General features: G+C 46.5%; 1 long non-coding RNA gene across 1 annotated transcript in view; it reads left to right on the top strand.

Moving 5' to 3' along the window:
- Positions 1-2,219: 2,219 nt before the first annotated feature.
- LOC119847691 overlaps positions 2,220-8,585 on the top strand; it is a 62,072-nt gene continuing 55,706 nt past the window's right edge. Inside the window, exon 1 of the long non-coding RNA XR_005290157.2 lies at positions 2,220-2,300. This is a non-coding gene — a long non-coding RNA (uncharacterized LOC119847691). The remainder of the gene's footprint in view (positions 2,301-8,585) is intronic.

Here is an 8,585-nt window from a genome sequence, read left to right as displayed (position 1 = left end):
GGCCAGTGGATACAGGGGACATTGGTGCTGAGCCAGGGTATCCCGAGGATGACTGGAAAGTGGGGGATCCAAATTAACCCAAACTGGAGTGTTTCCTCATGGTCCTGGAGGATAACCACCACTATGGGAACAGTCAGATGGGTTACCAGGCCCGAGGAGAGGAGGGATCCATCAATGGTATCCACCAGGTCTGGGGAGATCTTGTGCAAGGTAGAGGTTGCATGAGTCTGGGGCTCATGTCTGAGGCTCCTGAGTTAACAAGCACCTCCAGGTGGATCTCAGGGCTGGTGAGAAATTGGATCTTCAACAGGAGCTTGAGGTGCATTGGGTATTGACTAATTGCTACCATCCCAACAGAGGCATGTGGGACACTGAGAACTGCGGAAGACAATAGGGAAGCCACCCATTCCAGACCCCCTTGTTGGGATGTTTCCTGACCTCTGAGCTGATTGGGCCTTCGCAGGGCATGCTGAAGCCAGATATCCAGGTCCGCCACCTTATAGGCATAGCCCTGAGGCTAGGCTTCAGTGCTTCTCCAGTTCAGAGAGATGTGGGCAGAACTGGTCAACTTGCAAGGGTTCCAGCACCAGGACTGAAATGCATAGGTGAAGATGCATGGCCTGAAATGACAGCAGGATTTGGGGGACTGAGACATATTTATGGTGCTGCTCCATCATGGTCATCTGTCCTAACACATAATTTAATTAGATCATCCAAACTAGGTAAAGGTTCGACATTGGCCAGCTCATCCTTAATATCTTCATTCAACCCCAGGTGAAACTGGTTGTACTGTGCAGCCTCGTTCCACTCAATGTCTGAGACTCAGTAGTGACATTCAGCAGCATATTTGGCAACAGGCTGGCACCTTTGCCAAAGCATTTAAATGCAGCCTAGGCAGTTCAGGTGCCTTTGAGATCACCAACAATAGCTGATGTGGCTCAAACCCCCATTTGGCCTAGAGACTGGATTGTTCCAAGAAGGGAAAAGCCCAGGCCAAGGTTTCACCAGTCACCAAACTAATGATTAGCCCTACTCAGGGAGTGGAGAACAAACAGGGACAGGAAGCAACACTGGTTTGGGAATCCTCACAAACTGGCCATGATTACTGTCAAATTTATCTGGATGGGGAATTTTTGACTCCCTGTGTCACAGATAAAGGGTCTCAAACCCTGGTCCATAGGGTGAGTCAGTAAGTTCTGACCTGCCGACAGTTGCTAGAACTAGAAGCTCAACTCTGATACAGGACTCCTGTCCTGGGATCTGATTGGCAGAATCGGGAGATTCTGATTGGTTCCTTGATTCTATTAAACCAACCACAGGAACAGGAAGTTATCCAGGCAGCTGGGTTTGCTTAGGATTGCTTCCCTTGCACTACCTACTCCTACTGCCTTACTCTGATCCTACCTGCCTCCTGATGATGCTCAGTCCAACCTCTGGCACTACAGACTCTTTATCCCCTGTATCTGACCAAGCCTGGCTCCTGACTCCTGCTCCAACCACTAGGTCAGACCACCCACATCCTATTCATGACAACCTGGGGGGTGGGGCAGCTGTCAGGACAGCCTGTATTTGTAGGATCATATTCTGTGCCTGTAGGGTGGACATCTGTGCCTGCAGGTTCTGTACAGTGTCTACCAGCTCTGTCAAGGAGATATTAGGTTTTCATGTGATCTATGTCAGCAAGGTGGATCTCTATCCTTTGTATCTGAGGGCTGCTCAAACTGTCAGAGACAGAGTCAGGAGTGGTCTTGCCTAATGGCTGGATCAAGAATTTGGCCTATCAATTAGACCTGACCTCAGAAGGTCTGGGTCCTGAAGCAGAGCCATGGGTCAGAGCTGGGAATCAGAAAACAAAGGGCTAACTGGAGTCAGTCTGGAGACATAGATGAGTGTCAGAGCTGGGAGTCCAAAGCCCAGACAAAGCTGGGGGCTGGGCCAGGAGCAGGAGCAGTCACAGGCTGGGACTGGAGCAGGAACAAGGCTTGAGATAGCAGAGACCAAGCACAGCTGCAGGCAAAGAGTACACTGAGCAGCCACTGCTCTACTGTTGCTGCTGGGCTCCTAAACCATGTTGCTGGCCCAGCAGCCAGTGAGGTGCTGTATTTAATCAGGCTGTTCTCACGCAGTGCAGCTGGACCTATTAGTTGCCTAACAGCAAAGTTAGGAGGGAAGCAGGCCATAAATGGTTCTAGCAGGCCTGACCCCTGACAATCACCTATCCTAGCAGCTCTTTTCAGAGGAGGTCAGCTATGAGCATGCTGCATGCCTGTCGGTGTTGCCTGTGATGGATCTATAATCAGGTATTTTATGCATTTATGTGTTAGTGTTTTCTTTGTTGAGTTAAGTAATAAAAGGAGTATTGATGGAGGATTTGTATATTTAAATTTTATAGCAGGCAAAGTATAATTAGCTATCTCTGCTGACTTAAGAAATTCTTTGTTTTACAATTGTAATTATTAATCTCTCAGCAATAAAAATGCCTAAAACATTTTATTTTTTTCTTAATTCAGTTGAAACATTTATGTATTATGTTTCATTAAACCTTTTCTATTTCTACATATCCCTGCCCTGATGTACAGTAAGCCATAGTCCAGTGTTTAGGCTGTTAGCCTGGACTTCAAGCTGGGTTAAATTCCCTAATTGGCCACAATCTTTCGATATGACCTTGGACAATTTACATAGTCTGTGTGCCTCGGTTGCCCATCGGTAAAATGAGGATAACACTTTCCTACTTCACAGAGTGAGATGAGGAGAAATACATTAAAGATTGTGAAGTGCTCACATACTGGGAACCATCTAAGTACCCAAAAAGTTTCATGAGGTTCCTTTTAAGGTTACTTACTGCACTTTAGGTTTTCCTTCTCTAATTTATTTGTTTTGTTTCTTTAGGCCCCACTCCTCCAAACACTTACACACTTGAATAACTTTAAACATTGTGAGCAGTCACATGGAATTCATGTGCATAAGTGTTTGCAGGATCAGGGCCTCTGATTACACCTATCTAAGACCTCAAATCAGTAAAGCATACCTAGTAAGGATAGCACTTAAGCGCATGCTTATATCCCCTGAGAGGGAGAGACTCCCCATCCACAATCCAGAATAGCCAATAGCTTGGTGGTTAGCACACTCAGCTGGCATGTGGTAGCAACCAGAGCAAAGACTTGAATGCAGACTTCTCCCAGGAGTGCCCTCACTACAGGCCATTGGGGTAGCGTGGGTCTTTTTCAATCTCTTCTGATGGAACAGTTCCACTTTGTATAAACAAATATTTATTGGAGCAGGGACTTATACCTGGGTCTCCCCCATCCTAGGTGAGTGCTGTAACCCTGGGCTATTGGGTCAGCCTCTCCCAAGGAATATTTGTTTATTTGTACAAATTGGAACATCTCCAGCAGGAGTGATTGAGAGAGAGAGAGACTTACTGTATAGTCCATTGTTTCAGGCATTCATCTGGGATGTGGGACAACTGGGTTTAAGTTCCTGCTCACTGTGACAAAGTTCCTGCTCTACCTGAGTGGGTCTTGTGCTTATTGGCAGATTTGCTCGCCTTGGAGCTTCATGGCAGCCCTCAGCTTGGCCAGTTTTCTGAATTCACAGTCCAGGTCGACTCCTCCTGTGTCTGACCAGGAGTTGGGAGGATTTGGGGGGAACCCGGGCCCGCCGTCTACTTCGGGGTCCAGCCCAGGGCCCTGTGGAATGCAACTGTCTAGAATGCCTCCTGGAACAGCTGTGCGACAGCTACAACTCCCTGGGCTACTTCCCCATGGCCTCCCAACACCTTCTTTATCCTCACCATAGGACCTTCGTCCTGGTGTCTGATAATGCTTGTACACCTTAGTCCTTCAACAGTCCGCATTCTCACTCTCAGCTCCTAGTGCCTCTTGCTCCCAACTCCTCACACGACAAACTGAAGTGAGCTCCTTTTTAAAACTAGGTGCCCTGATTAGCCTGCCTTAATTGATTCTAGAAGGTTCCTGATTGTTCTGGAACCTTCCCTGTTACCTTACCCAGCGAAAAGGGACCTACTTAGCCTGGGGCTAATATATCTGTCTTCTATTACTCTCCTATAGCCATCTGGCCCGACCCTATCACAGTACCTACTCCAAATCAGACAGAGCAGGGCTTGAACCTATGTCTCCCATGTGAATTTGAGGGGAGGGCTCCTGCCTCATACTGGGAATGAGGGGCGATCAACAGGTTATCTCAAGTGCTTATATACAAATGCACAAAGCCTTGGAAACAAGCAGGGAGAACTGGAGGTCCTGGTGATGTCAAGGAATTATGACGTGATTGGAATAACAGAGACTTGGTGGGATAACTCACATGACTGGAGTACAGTCATGGATGGTTATAAACTGTTCAGGAAGGACAGGCAGGGCAGAAAAGGTGGGGGAGTAGCACTGTATGTAAGGGAGCAGTATGACTGCTCAGAGCTCCGGTACGAAACTGTGGAAAAACCTGAGTGTCTCTGGATTAAGTTTAGAAGTGTGTGCAACAAGAGTGATGTCATGGTGGGAGTCTGCTATAGACCACCGGACCAGGGGGATGAGGTGGATGAGGCTTTCTTCCGGCAACTCACGGAAGCTACTAGATCGCATGCCCTGATTCTCATGGGTGACTTTAATTTTCCTGATATCTGCTGGGAGAGCAATACAGCGGTGCATAGACAATCCAGGAAGTTTTTGGAAAGCGTAGGGGACAATTTCCTGGTGCAAGTGCTAGGGGAGCCAACTAGGGGGAGCGCTTTTCTTGACCTGCTGCTCACAAACCGGGTAGAATTAGTGGGGGAAGCAAAAGTGGATGGGAATCTGGGAGGCAGTGACCATGAGTTGGTTGAGTTCAGGATCCTGACGCAGGGAAGAAAGGTAAGCAGCAGGATACGGACCCTGGACTTCAGGAAAGCAGACTTTGACTCCCTCAGGGAACAGATGGCCAGGATCCCCTGGGGGACTAACATGAAAGGGAAGGGAGTCCAGGAGAGCTGGCTGTATTTCAAGGAATCCCTGTTGAGGTTACAGGGACAAACCATCCCGATGAGTCGAAAGAATAGTAAATATGGCAGGCGACCAGCTTGGCTTAATGGTGAAATCCTAGCGGATCTTAAACATAAAAAAGAAGCTTACAAGAAGTGGAAGGTTGGACATATGACCAGGGAAGAGTATAAAAATATTGCTCGGGCATGTAGGAAAGATATCAAGAGGGCCAAATCGCACCTGGAGCTGCAGCTAGCAAGAGATGTCAAGAGTAACAAGAAGGGTTTCTTCAGGTATGTTGGCAACAAGAAGAAAGCCAAGGAAAGTGTGGGCCCCTTACTGAATGAGGGAGGCAAGCTAGTGACAGAGGATGTGGAAAAAGCTAATGTACTCAATGCTTTTTTTGCCTCTGTTTTCACTAACAAGGTCAGCTCCCAGACTGCTGTGCTGGGCATCACAAAATGGGGAAGAGATGGCCAGCCCTCTGTAGAGATAGAGGTGGTTAGGGACTATTTAGAAAAGCTGGACGTGCACAAGTCCATGGGGCCGGACGAATTGCATCCGAGAGTGCTGAGGGAATTGGCGGCTGTGATTGCAGAGCCCTTGGCCATTATCTTTGAAAACTCGTGGCGAACGGGGGAAGTCCCGGATGACTGGAAAAAGGCTAATGTAGTGCCCATCTTTAAAAAAGGGAAGAAGGAGGATCCTGGGAACTACAGGCCGGTCAGCCTCACCTCAGTCCCTGGAAAAATCATGGAGCAGGTCCTCAAAGAATCAATCCTGAAGCACTTAGAGGAGAGGAAAGTGATCAGGAACAGTCAGCATGGATTCACCAAGGGAAGGTCATGCCTGACTAATCTAATCGCCTTTTATGATGAGATTACTGGTTCTGTGGATGAAGGGAAAGCAGTGGATGTATTGTTTCTTGACTTTAGCAAAGCTTTTGACACGGTCTCCCACAGCATTCTTGTCAGCAAGTTAAGGAAGTATGGGCTGGATGAATGCACTATAAGGTGGGTAGAAAGCTGGCTAGATTGTCGGGCTCAACGGGTAGTGATCAATGGCTCCATGTCTAGTTGGCAGCCGGTGTCAAGTGGAGTGCCCCAGGGGTCGGTCCTGGGGCCCGTTTTGTTCAATATCTTCATAAATGATCTGGAGGATGGTGTGGATTGCACTCTCAGCAAATTTGCGGATGATACTAAACTGGGAGGAGTGGTAGATACGCTGGAGGGGAGGGATAGGATACAGAAGGACCTAGACAAATTGGAGGATTGGGCCAAAAGAAATCTAATGAGGTTCAATAAGGATAAATGCAGGGTCCTGCACTTAGGATGGAAGAATCCAATGCACCGCTACAGACTAGGGACCGAATGGCTCGGCAGCAGTTCTGCGGAAAAGGACCTAGGGGTGACAGTGGACGAGAAGCTGGATATGAGTCAGCAGTGTGCCCTTGTTGCCAAGAAGGCCAATGGCATTTTGGGATGTATAAGTAGGGGCATAGCGAGCAGATCGAGGGACGTGATCGTTCCCCTCTATTCGACACTGGTGAGGCCTCATCTGGAGTACTGTGTCCAGTTTTGGGCCCCACACTACAGGAAGGATGTGGATAAATTGGAAAGAGTACAGCGAAGGGCAACAAAAATGATTAGGGGTGTAGAGCACATGACTTATGAGGAGAGGCTGAGGGAGCTGGGATTGTTTAGTCTGCAGAAGAGAAGAATGAGGGGGGATTTGATAGCTGCTTTCAACTACCTGAAAGGGGGTTTCAAAGAGGATGGCTCTAGACTGTTCTCAATGGTAGCAGATGACAGAACGAGGAGTAATGGTCTCAAGTTGCAATGGGGGAGGTTTAGATTGGATATTAGGAAAAACTTTTTCACTAAGAGGGTGGTGAAACACTGGAATGCGTTACCTAGGGAGGTGGTAGAATCTCCTTCCTTAGAGGTTTTTAAGGTCAGGCTTGACAAAGCCCTGGCTGGGATGATTTAACTGGGACTTGGTCCTGCTTTGAGCAGGGGGTTGGACTAGATGACCTTCTGGGGTCCCTTCCAACCCTGATATTCTATGATTCTATGATCTAAGGGCCAGATTTGTAAAGGCATCTAGGCGCACAACTCCCTTTGATTCTGATGGAAATTAGGTGCCTAAATACCGTTAGAAATCTGGCTCTAACTCCCTTAGGCCTGTTTAGTCTTTAGTTGTATAGTCTATTAAAAATAAACTTTATCACTTTAGGTAGGGTTCGACACATTACATTCATTTATCTTCAGACTCCATGATTTTTATAAACCCCCAATGCGACACAATGGTACAGTTCTGCTTTAGATAACCACCTTTCATTCATGGACTTTACCCAATTCTACAGAAGCCCCACTAATTGTTTTCTTAGTGTTAATTTTTTTTTACCTTTCCTTTCTTTATCCACCGCCAGCTACAACTGCACGCCAACTCATGCATTAGTAGGAACTGATATGCAGAAACAACATAGGACATTGTATATCAATCTGCTTGGAAAAAAAAATTTGGCCACTCAAAGGAAGCCCAATGCATACACCAGGCTATGTGCACTCAGGCTGACCTTTGGGGAAATAAAAGTTTTCCATTTAGCAAGATGAGTATGTTGCTCACTAGCAGGGTTGGCTTTTTTTAAATTTTTGTTTTGTTTTTTAAAAAATCAAGTCTAATGTATCCAGGAGAGTTGAGCTTAGAAGCATACAGAAGGTCTGTGGCCTGAGCCTGGTTATTGATAGACTAGGTATGTCAAAGCATTTTGAACTCTAAGGGAGTTTCTTTGTGTGCATTTCTAAAATCAGATCTGAGACATATTCCAGCTACTAGAAAAGGTCTTTACAAATAATTCTGCCTGGTTTCTCTAGGAATAAATCAGTGGTGAAAGCATGACTGCGAGCAGTAACTATCTCTGTGCTTTTTATAGCTATATGGGCTAGTTCCAAGACTTCTCCACCTGGGTCCCAAAACTCAGCCATTTCCAGCTGTGAATTATCTGGCAGATGTGCTCATTGGTTTATTATTTGTTCACATGTTTCACACATTTGTACAGCACCTCCCCCTCAAGTATCGGAGAGTACATAAGGATGGTAATTTGCTGCTGTATGAAAATAAGCTTTCTAAAAGAATGATACACTTAAAAGAACAATAGAAAATAAATACTGCTATCACTGCAGTATTTAGTGGAGTATATCCATAAAGCCCTGTGGGTCCAAAATGTCCGAGGGATTTATTTTTAAATGACTATGGCTCTGTTATACATAAAAACTCAGAGAGCTCTTCCTGCTGAGTCTGCCACTTTTCCTTCATGTACAAATGAAGGTTGGTTCCTTTTTTCTCCACTATCTGGCTTTCCTGATACACATATTACTCACTTTCTCCAGTCCACAGAAAACAACCATAAGACGACCTTTCTTGTCCATCTCAACTATATCCCCCTGCTCCTCTTTGAATCCCTCCTTTGACTTCCCTTCATCAACGACATCAAGTTCTTCTTCTCCTTGCTTCATGGATGTACACAATTCTACCCCTCCCTATTTATCTGCCTTTGTCTCTGATCCTGTGGTCCCCATCCCCACTCTGCAAATGACTCCAGTACCCCAT

This window comes from Dermochelys coriacea, chromosome 1 (genome assembly GCF_009764565.3).
Source record: "Dermochelys coriacea isolate rDerCor1 chromosome 1, rDerCor1.pri.v4, whole genome shotgun sequence".
In the NCBI taxonomy this organism is placed as follows: domain Eukaryota; kingdom Metazoa; phylum Chordata; order Testudines; family Dermochelyidae; genus Dermochelys; species Dermochelys coriacea.
The sequence above is the reverse complement of the archived record's forward strand: the minus strand, read 5'-3'. Positions and strand labels throughout refer to the sequence as shown.